Genomic DNA, 14788 nt, shown 5'->3' with positions numbered 1-14788 from the left:
TGTAATAATATTACGTACACGGACACGGGACTCTATTATCGTGCCCCTATACCACAAATGTTTCAGGCACGTCTATCCCAGGTCCGATCTCTCGATCCCTGTCGGTGGGCCTATTGGGCTATTTCTCGTTCCAGCCAGTGCACCACGACTGGTATATCAAAACCCTTGGTATGTGTTATCCTGTCTGTAGAATAGTGCATATGAAAGATCCGTTGCTACTAATGGATAAAAAAATAAATATGTAGCGGGTTTCCTCTCTATGACTGTGTCAAAATGACCATTATTTATGTTTGACATCCAATTGATTAATAAATAAATGTACTCTAGTGGTGTCGTTAAACAAAACAAACTTTATAACATTACGACGAGTCGAGATTGCTACTTTAAAAGCGCTCACCACATCGGCAGCGGTTAGTAGTACAATACACGAAAACACGTCGACTTGTCTTCTCATAGTATCGACCGGTACCCAACACGCATGTGGCGCCGAGTCGGGCCGGCCGCATTGCAATTCCAGTGCTCGCAGAATCGCGAACGAACGCGCACCAGGCGGGACGGATTAACGCAAAACACAAAAATGAAATGGAGGCGAGCAAAAGGAATCATGAGGTAGCCTTCGCTTGTTCCCGGTCCACGGAATCTTGCAGTCGGAAAAATACTTTTTGACAAGTGTGAGTAGTCGGTGACAATTTCGGATGTTTTCGTGAGTGTTCGATTTAGCCGGGATGGTGCGGGATATTTTCCGATTACGTTCAGGTGAGGTTATTCTGTGTAGATGTTTGTATAATTTTTAAATACTTAGAGCAGATCGAAGAAATAAAAGTTAATTTTGTAAGAGTTTCAGTCTGTGGTTGTTGATTAAAGTATTAATAATAATAGTAACATGTATATTAACATTATATGCAATAAAATATGTTTTCAATTAAAAAACGTGAATAATAACAACAACAACAACAATAATAATAGCAGATGCGTGTGGAGTTAACTTAGCGTGGGGGATCTAGATTTTAGCGAGTGAAGGCTTTTCTAGGATCGAGTCATGTTTCCCCGGAAAATATATTAAAATAAAGAAGAAGTAAATTTGCTTGAGCAAAGATGGTTTTCTCTCCCTCTCCCCCCCCCCCCCCCCCCCCATAACCATACCCCTGTACACGCGTCTGGATAACAATATTATTAATAATAGTCAACTGGATAAAGCAAAGAGCGTTTAAAAACTTCTATAACTCGCACACAAAAAAACAATAAATCATGGGCCCGAATTTACATGTTTTATTCCGTCAATCACGTGTAATTTACCAACACAGCTGTCTGTATTGAATAATTTATCATAAACGCGGGTGTTTAACCATGTGCACACATGTCAAATTTCGTCCGCGTTTAAGGCTCACACGCGACTAAACTAAGCACGCGATGGCCATGTTTGACGATCATCTGTATATACATATACATATATATATATATATATATATATATATATATATATATATATATATATATATATATATATATATATGTTTGAATGGCGGCGAAGTCGAGGTAGTGGTATAACAAACGACTACACATATACAATTAAAGGGACAGTCATGTGTTTGTTGTCATTGTTAAGACGTGGTCGCTAATAGTTACAGGTTGTTTTATTTCACGATACTATTAGAGCGCATTGATTTATTAATCATCAGCTATTAGATGTCAAACATTTGGTAATTTTGATATATAATCTTAATGAAGAAATCACCTACATAGCTCCAACAGTGGCAGGTCAATTCAGGTCAAAGGGTTTCACGTGCACATCCAGAGAAAGCTGTTGTTGCGCACTCATGTCATGGATGCAGGTGTCGACTTCCTCCGGCTTCTCCGTCCAGGACAAATAGTAGCAAAGATCGTTTATACGGGTTGCTAAAAGTAGCAAGGGATAGGGATATTTTATATTTTAGTCATTAAAACGTCTCTAAGGCATAGGGGTTGTTTATATGGGCTGCTAACAGAGACATTTTAATTACTAAAATAGCATATATTGTTTTGTTTGTTTAACGACGCCACTAGAGCGCATTGATTTATTAATCATCGGCTATTGGATGTCAAACATATGGTAATTTTGACACATTCATAGAGAAGAAACCCGCTACATTGTTTTCATTAGTATCAAGGGATCTTTTTATGCACCATTCCACAGACAGGATAGAACATACCACGACCTTTGATATACAAGTCGTGGTGCACTGGCTGGAACGAGAAATAGCCCAATGGGCACACCGACGGGGATTGATCCCAAACCGACCGCGCATCAAGCGAGCGCTTTACCACTGGGCTACGCCCCGTTCCTAGCATATGTTGAATACATTTTCCATCAAATCAAATACATCAAATACCAGTCGCTGTTTCTGATCGTCCTGGTGTTTGTACTACTAGGTCAACGTACGAATTATTGGGAGACCGAATCAAACTTGGCCTTGAAACAAACAGTAGGATCACCAGAAATACATTGAATATACAGACACTAATATTCTAAACAAGAAACCATACCCAGCATGTAATGTATAGCGTCAAACGATTGAATTGGTCGGAAACATCTTGCAATGGTAGCAAACTTAGAACAGTATCTTTAATTGCTTGTATATAATAATGTGCGTGTTCACTCTTTTATAATCTGGTGGGGAGTTTTCTGTTGTTGTTTTGGTGGGGTTTTTTGTTCCACTATATTAAATAAATATAACATTTTAAAAAGCTGAAAGTTATCATCGAACACATTGCTGTTTTGTCCTTCAGATTCTAGCAAATCGTGGTTGAGACCATGAAAATTAAAATTCCGCGAAGAATGTCACTGCAAACCTAAATATATTGCTCCCCAGCATAAGCACCACCCACCCCCACCCACCCCCACCCCCCACCCCGCCCACCGCCTACACCATCTTCAATTTCATATATATGGAACTTTGTTTTTAAATACATTTTTTTAATAATCTTGTATATAATTTGGTTAAAATCTAACGCCATAGTCTCAATTTATTGATAGCCTTCACACAAATAAACCTTAAATACGTTGATGGGGTGGGGATGGTGGCACACCAATATACTGACTTACACTCAGATATGTACGTGCGTACAGTGTACGCTTTTAAAGGAAATGTTTTATTCAACGACGCACTCAACACATTTTATTTACGGTTATATGGCGTCGGGCATATGGTTAAGGCTTTTAAAGTTCTTGTCACATTAGCGAATCCAGAGGGGATGATAGGGGTCCCGTGTCACACACCTTCTCGCCCGTTTGAAGTGCACTTTTTAGTGACTGTTTTCTTCTTCTTGAAAATGTACACCACTAGAGCATATTGATGAATTAGCCATCGGCTATTGGATGTCAAACATTTTGTCATTCTGACACATTCTGTTCGGAGGAGAATCGCTACATTTTTTCATCGGCAAACAGCACATACCACGGTCTTTGATATACCAGTCGTAGGGAACTGGTTAGAACAATAAGAAAAGTGTCAATGAGACCAAGGGTCAACAGAAGGGGGTCGATTCTATGGCTGAACCACTTAGGGGAGCGTTCTACCAACTCGGCCAGAACCCACCCCTGTATCTGTCAGAAATGCGTTCTATAATATTCAATCGTCGTTATGTTGTTGAATCGTCATGAATCGTCACTATGTTTGTTAAGTCGTTATGGTGTTTTTTAAATCGTCCCAAATAAGAAACCACTGCGGAAGTGGAAGGGAGGGTTGTACTCATCAATTCATTCTTACACTTCGTGGAATAGAAATTGTTGTCTGTTGATTTGCAACACTGTAAAATTATAAACTCTTCGTGTTTAAAGCAGCACGCCCTAGTTCCATCCAGCGAAAATAAATTATAATTTGGTTAATCTACAAACCTGTAACACACTTAGATCACGTTTTTATCGATAAATACCATGGGAATCCCCATGTCCCAATTGCTTGAAATAATTTTGAAAGTTAGTATTCTGATGTCACCGGTAGATGTCGCTCGAAGCACAACAATGCCTACGTCACGACAAATTTCACAGAGTGCACACAGACTTGGGGTGCGTTCCTTTCACCTCTCCTGGACATGTTCGAACTGTTCTGTCCTGGTTGTATCCTCTCTCCAGATATCGTAAGACTTAGCAAAATTATTGGTTTTAAGGGTTTGTAACGTTTTGTATTGAGATACTTCCTTGTCTGAATTTTATTGTTACTGAAAATGTTCACGAACTGTGAAGAAAAATCTCACAAATGAACAACAAGCAAACGACAACAAATCGGATGTTGATTGCGCGAACCGTGCACGAGAAAACAAACCGAACCAAAATGATAACGGTCACGTGGTATACCAATGTCTGTGACATTGAAATGGGAATATCCCCTCTAAAAATAGATTAGACCTTGTCTGCTCAACGGTTTTTTCTCAGAGGCTCGTGGCATTTTATTAAATACGAAAAATGCATTTTGTTGTATTACAAACACCAGGATTACCAGGATTACCAAAAAATACTTCAGGTGAATGGAAATGTATATTCTAAATAAAAAAAACGGTAAGTAAAGTGCAATTTTATTTGTGAAAAAATGGGTTTAATAGCGAAAAACAACGGCGTAATGGTTAACAACTAGGGTGTGTCCCTTTAAAGGGACATTCCTGAGTTTGATGCAATTCTTAAGATGTTATCGACTAACAGAGACTTTTTAACGATTGTAATTACATATCAACTATATTTTTCTGCATAAAACATTAGTGGCTGTATATTAAACGTGTTTCTGATCGTTCTGATATTTGTAATAGGTTAAATTTCATTTTATTTCCTAAAATATTGTTTTTTCGTACGTACGAAATTATTTGAAGACAAAATCCAGTTTGAGCTTCTTACAAATATTAAGACGACCAGAAACACATTGAATATACAGACACTGATATTCTAAACAAGAAACTATATTTAATATGTAAGTTTAATAGTAGAAATATTTTATTTTTCGGAAACATCTTATAATGTAGCAAACTCGGGAATGTCTCTTTAAAAGGAAAATATATCCTCTAGTGAGTATGTATGTACGACACGAAAGATTCAATAAATGCTACTGGGTCATAGAGCGTTCATTCTTCCGTACATGGGGCGCGATTTAGCTCAGTCGGTTGAGCGCTCGCTTGAGGTGCTTGCGTCGCAGGATCGAACCACTTCAGTGAATCCGTTCAACTGATTGGGCTTTTTATCGTTCCAACCAGTGCACCACAACTGGTCAAAGGCCGTGGTATGTGCTTTCCTGTCTGTGGGAAAGTGCATATAAAAGATTCCTTGCTGCATTAAGAAAATGTAGCGGGTTTCCTCTATTGACTACGAGTCAGAATTAACAAATGTTTGACATCCAATAGCCGATGATTAATATATAAATGTGCTCTAGTGGTGTCGTTAAACAAAACCAACTTTACTTCTTCGGTAGATCACCTGCCCGATGTGCGGTCGGTCTGGGATCGATCTTCGTCGGTGGACCCATTGGGCTAGTTCTCATTCCAGCCAGTGCTCCACGACTAGTATATCAAAGACCGTGGTATGTGCTATCCTGTCTGTGGAAAGGTGCTTATAAAAGATCACTTACTACTAATGGCAACATGCAACGGGTTTCTTCTCTAAACCTATATATCACATTATGTTCTAGTGCACTTCATGAAATAGAAATTGTTGTCTTTTGATTTGCAACACTGTATTTTCGTGCTGGCGTGTCGTTAAACATTTATTCTATTCTATTCTATTCTATTCTATTCTATTCTATTCTATTCTATTCTATTCTTATTCTATTCTATTCTATTCTATGCAACATTGTAAAATCATAACGGATTATAGAGCGTGTGTTCTTCTGTACGTCCGTGCGTCCGTTCTATTTTCGTATTTTATTTTCATATTTTACTGGCTGGTCGGTGATATTATCGTTTATCCAAATTTTGTTTAGCAGTAATTCAATATATATATATATACACACACACACACACACACACACACACACACACACACACACACATCTGTTTTCCAGCGTGGAGTCTTTAGTAATGGCAGGTTAAAAAATTAACGCAGGGGAGGGTACTCAATTACTATTTATGCTGATTTATGACACGCATCGTTAGCCCTGTTGGAGTGTTATTGTGCTGGGTAAACAGATCGTATAGAGGGTCCGTACACAAGGGGGTGGGGAGGTTTTTTTTTACAAACATATACTTTTTACGCATGATTGGCATTACATTCAGTATATCGTATCGGTGGTTTGGATTTATTTTAGATTAATTACCCTGCCCCTGATAATTATGTGGAACCGCCCTAGACAATAGTCTCGCTTGACTGACGCCATCAAGGTAAATCTCGCGTGTTGTTTATATACAAAATAGCCTTGGTCGAAGTCGTTAAGATGAAAACCTGTTAATGGTGGGTTCCGGTCACGGCGGAATGAGGAGAGAACACCATTTGTCAATGGTTTCAAGATCAAAGTCAATCTATTAGAAATAATGCATCTTGTTTATAAAATACGAAATAGCCTTGATCGCAATTAATGTACAATGTTCACAAACTGGATCATGTTTGTTGGGTTCAGGGCATTTGTCCCAAGTTTCAAGTTCAAAAGTTTGTTTTGTTTAACGATACGACTAGAGCCCATTGATTTATTAATCATCGGCTATTTCAAACATTTGGTAATTTTGAAGTATACTCTTAGAGAGGAAATTCGCTACAATTTTCCATTAGCAGGAAGGGATCTTCCATATATGCATCATCCAACAGACAGGATAGCACATACCACGACCTTTGATATACCAGTCGTGGTGCACTGGCTAGATCTAAAACTGAACGCGACATCATGAATTGTGTTGCCAATCTACATAGATTTAATGGGAGTTGCTTCCCCTTTCGGACTCTTGTCACAGTAAAGAGTGGTAATATGTCTCGGCCTCGGTGGCGTCGTGGTTAAGCCATCGGACACAAAGCTGGTAGGTACAGGGTTCGCAGCCCGGTACCGGCTCCCACCCAGAGCGAGTTTTAACGACTCAGTGGGTAGGTGTAAGACCACTACACCCTCTTCTCTCTCATTAACCACTAACAACTAATCCACTGTCCTGGACAGACAGCCCATATAGCTGAGGTGTTTGCCCAGGACAGCGTGCTTGAACCTTAATTTGATATAAGCACTATATATATATATATATATATATATATATATATATATATATATATATATATATAAACACACACACACACACACACACACACACACATATACGTATATGTATATGTCTGTGTATGTGTCTGTCTGTGTGTGTGTGTGTGTCTGTCTTTATGCGTCTGTCTTTATGTGTGTGCGTGTGCGCGCGCGTGTGTGTGTGTGTGTGTGTGAGAGAGAGAGAGAGAGAGAGAGAGAGAGAGAGAGAGAGAGAGAGAGAGAGAGAGAGAGAGAGAGAGAGAGAGAGAAATATGTCAAACTCCAGGTAGAATGACGTCACAAGGGGCATCTGAGATATAAAAAAGGAAATATTTTATTCCAGTTTAACGGCTAATATTTAAATAATAAAATAAAAGAATAAAAATCAGAGACATTTTTTTTTATAGACATTAATTTAAAGGCATACTGTCACGGAGTTGAGGACCTTATTTCTCTAAAACTGGATAATAAATAAAAATGACATTAATTGTTGGAAACCAAATCTAGCTATCACATCACCTTAACTGAACCATGATGGAGTGAAATCCATGTCAACCCTCCCTCTCAGCAATTTTAGTTTTTGAATTATGGACCATTGCCATAATTCAATTATTTTTACAAAATATCATTAATAAATGGAGTATGGTGGTTGTGAAGATGGTTGAATAAAGTACATTTAGGGACAAATCAAATTAATTTTGTTCCGGTAATACTTTGTTAGGGCATTAAATTGGTCAGTGGTCTGTGATAATATGCCTTTAAAGTAAAAACGAAAAAAAATACCCGAGGTTTCGACTTTAAAAGGTTTTTATTTTTTAGGAGGACGACTGGGGTATTTTTATTTTGTATAGCAAGATAGGATACAAGTGTGAGATACGGCACTCCTTCTGTTATCCCGATATAACCGTTAAAATACGTTACGTCTTCACAAAACAGAAATGACTATCAAATAAAATTTGGTATGAGTCATCATTCTATGGACTTTGTATCTCTATTTTATTCAAGTGCTCCCTTATTGCGAAAAGCACCGCATTTTATCTCAGCATGTTTAATTCATCATACTATTTTTAACTAACGACTGACTTCAGTTGTAATATTGCCAGCGTGAATGTGTGGTATTTAGATTTCGTAAGAAAAAACAACAGTGAATCTCTATTTATTTTATGTGGATGCTGTTATGAGTCAACTATATAGCAAATAAATGGTTCCAGTGACCAGAAAATTCCCCCCAAAGACCCGAAGTGAGTACGGGAGCGGTCGTAATGGACCCCTGATAAATAGTGATCCCATTTTCATGAGAATTACAGAAACGTCATGACGTCATAATATTCCACTTGAAAGCTATTTTCAGGCTGTACCAGAATTGATCAGCTGAGGGAAGGGATCTTCCATATGCATTATCTCTATCGTCTGTGTGTCTATCTGAGTCTGTCTGACTCTTTTGTTTCTCATGTCTCCTCTCTCTCTCTCTCTCTCTCTCTCTCTCTCTCTCTCTCTCTCTCTCTCTCTCTCTCTCTCTCTCTCTCTCGTTCCCTCTCTCTCTCCCCCTCCCCCTCCCCCTCTCTCTCCCCTCTTTCTTTCTATCTTTCCTCTCTCTCTCTCTCTCTCCCTCTCTTCTCTCTCTCTCGCTCTCTCTCTCTCCCTTCTCATTCTCCCTCTCTCTCTCTCTCTCTCTCTCTCTCTCGCTCTCTCTCTCTCTCTCTCTCTCTCTCTCTCTCTCTCTCTCTCTCTCTCTCTCTCTCTCTCTCTCTCTCTCTCTCTCTCTCTCTCTCTCTCTCTCTCTCTCTCTTTCCCTCTCTCTCTCCCCCAGAGGGTTCTGTCCAAGAAGACAGAGATTTTTTATTATTATTCTGTACGTAAACAAAATCTAATACCAACGGGTCGATCGTTACTTGAACTCGAGACGTGTAAACGCGCCTTTAGGTCTCCGTGGGTCTTGCATCTAGTTGCACTCAGGTTATATAAAAAAAAACGACGAGTGATGTACATTATTTATTATCTACCCATTTGCCTGATACGTTAATATCGTACGAATCTGATGCGTGATAAAGCGTAGGCGCGTCGTTATTATTATGGCCGGTTAAGGGCCGGCCTCGTGTTATTGAAATTAGTGCCGCCATTTATGCGACGCGAGTGAATATCTGCATATTCTCTTCAGAGAACAAATTATATTCGTGTCTAAAAATGATTTTTATTGTGAAAATATGGATTAATTTACTTAGGTGTAACACACTCTTATATAAAAAAAAAAACAATTGAAGAAAAAACCCATAACAAAGCAAAAGCATAACAGAAAGGCAAAAATTACTAATGGTTGTCAAACATTTGGTAATTTTGAAATAAGGTGTTAGAAAGAAAACCCGCTACATTTGTTTTTCCATTAGTAGCAAGGGGTCTTTCATATGCACCATCCCACAGACAGGATAACACATATCACGGCCTTTGATATACCAGTCGTGGTGCACTGGCTGGAACGAGAAATAGCCCAATGGATCCACCGACGGGGATCGATTCTAAACCACTGGGCTATATCCCTTTGTGTGTGTTTTTTTTGTTTTGTTTTTTTCTATCTTACTTTAACATGCTCTGGCTGGAACGAGAAATAGGCCAATGAGGCCACCAACGGGGATCGATCCTAGACCGACCGCGCATCAAGCGAGCGCTTTACCATTGGGATACGTCCCACCCCGAGACAATCTGAGCGGCCTGTTGAAACAATCATACGAACCAGGATTTTTGTTGGTTTATATATTTTTTAGGTTATCCTTTTGACAAAATTAATTACTCTTATCATTACTGTATGATTTTCTTGACCTTAACCCTAAACTTAACCAATTTTCTTTCTGGGGGGAGACCCCACCTCCCTCCACAACCCCATACACACACATGCCACCACCACCACCACTACCACCACCACGCGCCATACCCCCTGTTGAATGTGGTTGCATTCAATACCATAGCGCCATACCCAAAACTTTCTTTCTGGCAGAAACACTGCAAACCAAACTCTATGGTGACAGTCGAGAATTAGAAAAGACAGCTCATTTCTTTTTTTACAGACTGGACTACTGGTGTAACTTGTGAAAGAACCCCCCCCCCCCCCCAAAAAAAAAAACCCACCCCAAACAAACAAACAAAAAAACACACACACACACACACACACACACACATACACAAAAACCACACGCAAAAACACAAAAAAACAACAACAAACAAACAAACAAACAAACAAACAAACAAAAACACAAAAAAACCTCCACGGTGGTCATATGTTTGGTGGAAGGCTCATTGTAAAGCCACGACACTTTATCTAAACGTTCCCGTGAATGGTACAAGTCACATCTAGTTCAACATGAAGCCTTTAGGCGAATGCTGCAGTCAGCAATCAGCTGTTACACATCCGACATACACATTACTAGTATATTGATGTAAATGTAATCAGAACATTTTGAACATTTATTAATTTCTCAGGTGTTTTTTTCACTTTATAAAGTTAAAGAAATGATATTAAATAGTATTACAAAATGTTCTGTTGCCCTAACACATGGTCATATCTAGCGTGGTGGTGTGTATGTGTGTGGGGTGGGTGGGAGTGGGGGTGGGGTGCAGTTGCCACATATGAAAAATATAAAACAAGTGTCTTTTTTTCATCTTTTTTTTATTTTTATTGTTTTTACTTAATAACGCCATATATGACCGGCCTCGGTGGCGTCGTGGCAGGCCATCGGTCTACAGGCTGGTAGGTAGTGGGTTCGGATCCCAGTCGAGGCATGGGATTTTTAATCGAGATACCGACTCCAAACCCTGAGTGAGTGCTCCGCAAGGCTCAATGGGTAGGTGTAAACCACTTGCACCGACCAGTGATCCATAACTGGTTCAACAAAGGCCATGGTTTGTGCTATCCTGCCTGTGGGAAGCGCAAATAAAAGATCCCTTGCTGCCTGTCGTAAAAAGAGTAGCCTATGTGGCGACAGCGGGTTTCCTCTAAAAAAAAAACAGTGTCAGAATGACCATATGTTTGACGTCCAATAGCCGATGATAAGATAAAAAATCAATGTGCTCTAGCGGCGTCGTTAAATAAAACAAACTTTACTTTAATAACGCTATGATGCGCGGTCGGTCTGGCATCGATCCCCGTCGGTGGGCCCATTGGGCTATTTCTCGCTCCAGCCAGTGCACCACGACGGGTGTATCAAATGTCGTGGTATGTGTTATCCTGTCTGTGGGATGGTGCATATAAAAGATCCCTTGCTGCTAATCGAAAAGAGTGGCCCATGAAGTGGCGACAGCGGATTTCCTCTCTCAATATCTGTGTGGTCCTTAACCATATGTTCGACGCCATATATCCGTAAATAAAATGTGTTGAGTGCGTCGTTAAATAAAACATTTCCTTCTTCTATCTAATAAAGTGAATCACGTAGTACTGAGAACAGAATAAATTATGCAAATTCTTATACCTGATACAAGTATCCTTTTTGTTTTGTCTAGCTTGCGAAAACCATTTATCAATTTCTCCGTGTTTTCTTTATAAAAATATGATATTAAACAGTATTGCAAAATATCCTGTTGCCATAACACAGGGTCGTGCCTAGCAGGGTGGTCGGGGGGGGGGGGGGGGGGGGGGTGCAGTTGCCACATACGAAAAATATAAAACAAGTGTCCCGTGAAAGAAAGAAAAGAAAGAAATGTTTTAGTTAACGACACACTCAACACATTTTTATTTACGGTTATATGGCGTCAGACATATGGTTAAGGACCACACAGATTTTGAGAGGAAACCCGCTGTCGGCACTACATGGGCTACTTTTTTCCGATTAGCAGCAAGGGATCTTTTATCGTTGGCAGGATAGCACAAACCATGGCCTTTGTTGAACCAGTTATGAATCACTGGTCGGTGCAAGTGGTTTACACCTACCCATGCTATCTGGTGAAGACAAGTTAGTAATGTACCGTTATTCGTTTTACTAACACCTAGGTACATGTAGTTTAAGCCACGTACAGGCACGCGTGGCCCTCAAAGTTTGTTACTGCTACGGTCAGACTACCAACTGCCAGCACAAAGTTGGCCAACTTTCTGCTGTCACGACTTCTACGACTGTCCAGTTGCTAGTCTGAGCGCTCTTACAACTCGATTTTCGTCGTATAACCCATTAGATGTTAATCTGAGCGCACTCGTCGTAATGAAATTACAACGCAACCGTCGAGTTGGCCAACTTCGTCGTGATATCTGACAGTCTGACACTAGCAAAAGAATCATTGATTCCAGATAGTCTATTGTGTTAATGTATTCAACATAAACCAGCTAATAATACCAATGTGCAACAGTTAAATGTTTAACGAATGGGCAAGGAATTGACCATTTAGAGGAAGAAGAAGGAAATGTTTTATTTAACGACGCACTGAACACATGTTATTTACGGTTATATGGTGTCGGACATATGGTTAAGGACCACACACAGATATTGACAGAGGAAACCCGTTTGTCGCCTCTTCATGGGCTACTCTTTTTCGATTAGCAGCAAGGGATCTTTTATATGCACCATCCCACAGACAGGGTAGTACATGCCACGGACTTTGATATATCAGTCGTGGTGCATTGGCTGAAACGAGAAGTATCCCAATGGGCCCACTAACGGGGATCGATCCCAGACTGACCGCGAATCGGGCGAGCGCTTTACAACTGTGCTACGTCTAGCCCCCTGACCATTCAGAGAGTTAAAAGTTAAAAGAGGCGAGACGTAACCCAGTGGTAAAGCGCTCGTTTAATACGCGGTCGGTCTGGGGTCGATCCTCGTCGGTGGGTAATTGGTCTATTTCTCGTTCCAGCCGGTATATAGAAGACCGTGGTATGTGCTATCCTGCCTGTGTGATGGTGCATATAAAAGATCCTTTGCTACTACTAAAAAAAAAAATGTGGCGGGTTTCCTATCTAAGACTAGCCGTCAAATGACCAAATGTTTGACATCCAATAGTCTATGATTAAAAAATTAATGTGTTCTAGTCGTGTCGTTAAACAAAACAAAACTTAAACTTAAAGGGACATTCCTGACTTTGCTGCATTGTAAGATGGTTCCGACTAATAAAATATTTCTACGAGTAAACTTACATATTAAATATATTTTCTTGTTTAGAATATCAGTGTCTGTATATTCAATGTGTTTCTGGTCGTCTTAATATTTGTAAGAAGCCCAAACTAGATTTTGTCTTGAAATAATTTCGTACGTACGAAAAAAAGATATTTTAGGAAATAAAATTAAATTTAACCTAGTACAAATATTAGAACGACCAAAAACACGTTTAATATACAGCCACTAATATTTTATGCAGAAAAATATATTTGATATGTAATTTCATTCGTTAAAGAGACACACCCTAGTTACGGCTAGTTGTTAACCATTACGGCGTTGTTTTTCGCTATTAAACCCATTTTTTCACAAATAAAATTTGCACTTTACTTACCGTTTACTATTTAGAATATACATTTCCATTCACCTGAAGTATTTTTTGGTAATCCTGGTAATCCTGGTGTTTGTAATACCACAAAATGCATTTTTCGTATTTAATAAAATGCCACGAGCCTCTGAGAAAAAACCGTTGAGCAGACAAGATCTAATCTAGTTTTAGAGGGGATATTCCCATTTCAATGTCACAGACGTTGGTATACCACGTGACCGTTATCATTTTGGTTCGGTTTGTTTTCCCGTGCACGGTTCGCGCAATTAACATCCGATTTGTTGTCGTTTGCTTGTTGTTCATTTGTGAGATTTTTCTTCACAGTTCGTGAACATTTTCAGTAACAATAAAGTTCAGACAAGTAAGTGTCTCAATACAAAACGTTACAAACCCTTAAAACCAATAATTTTGCTAAGTCTTACGATATCTGGAGAGGGGATACAACCAGGACAGAACAGTTGGAACATGTCCAGGAGAGGTGAAAGGAACGCACCCCAAGTCTGTGAAATTTGTCGTGACGTAGGCATTGTTGTGCTTCGAGCGTCATCTACCGGTGACATCAAAATACTAACTTTCAAAATTATTTCAAGCAATTGGGACATGGGGATTCCCATGGTATTTATCGATATAAAACCTGCTTTTTCACTCCATTTGACAAAAACGTGATCTAAGTGTGTTACAGGTTTGTAGATTAACCAAATTATAATTTATTTTCGCTGGATGGAACTAGGTTGTGCGGCTTTAAAAAGTATGTGTTAGTCGATAACATCTTAAAAACTGCAGCAAACTCAGGAATGTCCCTTTAAAAGTTAAACTTTGTGTTGTTAGACACGAAAATGTCCGTGTTTTATGAGTCATTCAACATAATAATCCTTTCTTTTTATATACTCCCTTGTGGAATAACCACCAAAAGAGTAAAGTGTCTTTTTTCTTCTTCGTTTTTCTCTTTATGTTCTTTCTTCTTCTGATTTCTGTATTGATGCAGTATGACAAGAAATGTGTCGCGACCAATTTCTCTTGTTAGTTGTCGCAAAACCGTTTACTTCAGCAGTTTGCAGAAACCAAGACTTAATAACAAACACACTGCGGAATAGATTCACTTTTGTCATATGGAAAAAAAAGAGACTAAAATCATTATGGCAGTTCCTAAAGTAATCACGCGG

At 39.3% G+C, this 14788-nt stretch overlaps 1 protein-coding gene across 2 annotated transcripts in view; it reads left to right on the top strand.

Moving 5' to 3' along the window:
• The window catches only part of LOC121385555 (muscarinic acetylcholine receptor M3-like), a 158986-nt gene that overhangs the window by 110446 nt on the left and 33752 nt on the right, over positions 1-14788 (top strand). Inside the window, exon 1 of one of the 2 annotated variants that reach the window (XM_041516271.1) lies at positions 537-756. The exons of the other annotated variant lie outside the window; for it this stretch is intronic. The gene's annotated coding sequence lies outside the window, so the exon portion shown is untranslated. Of the gene's footprint in view, positions 1-536; positions 757-14788 lie in introns of those variants that run through there. 2 annotated transcript variants of the gene reach the window in all.

Source organism: Gigantopelta aegis, chromosome 11 (genome assembly GCF_016097555.1).
Source record: "Gigantopelta aegis isolate Gae_Host chromosome 11, Gae_host_genome, whole genome shotgun sequence".
In the NCBI taxonomy this organism is placed as follows: Eukaryota; Metazoa; Mollusca; class Gastropoda; order Neomphalida; family Peltospiridae; genus Gigantopelta; species Gigantopelta aegis.
Note: the sequence above shows the minus strand (reverse complement) of the source record. Positions and strands in the feature narration are given on the sequence as shown.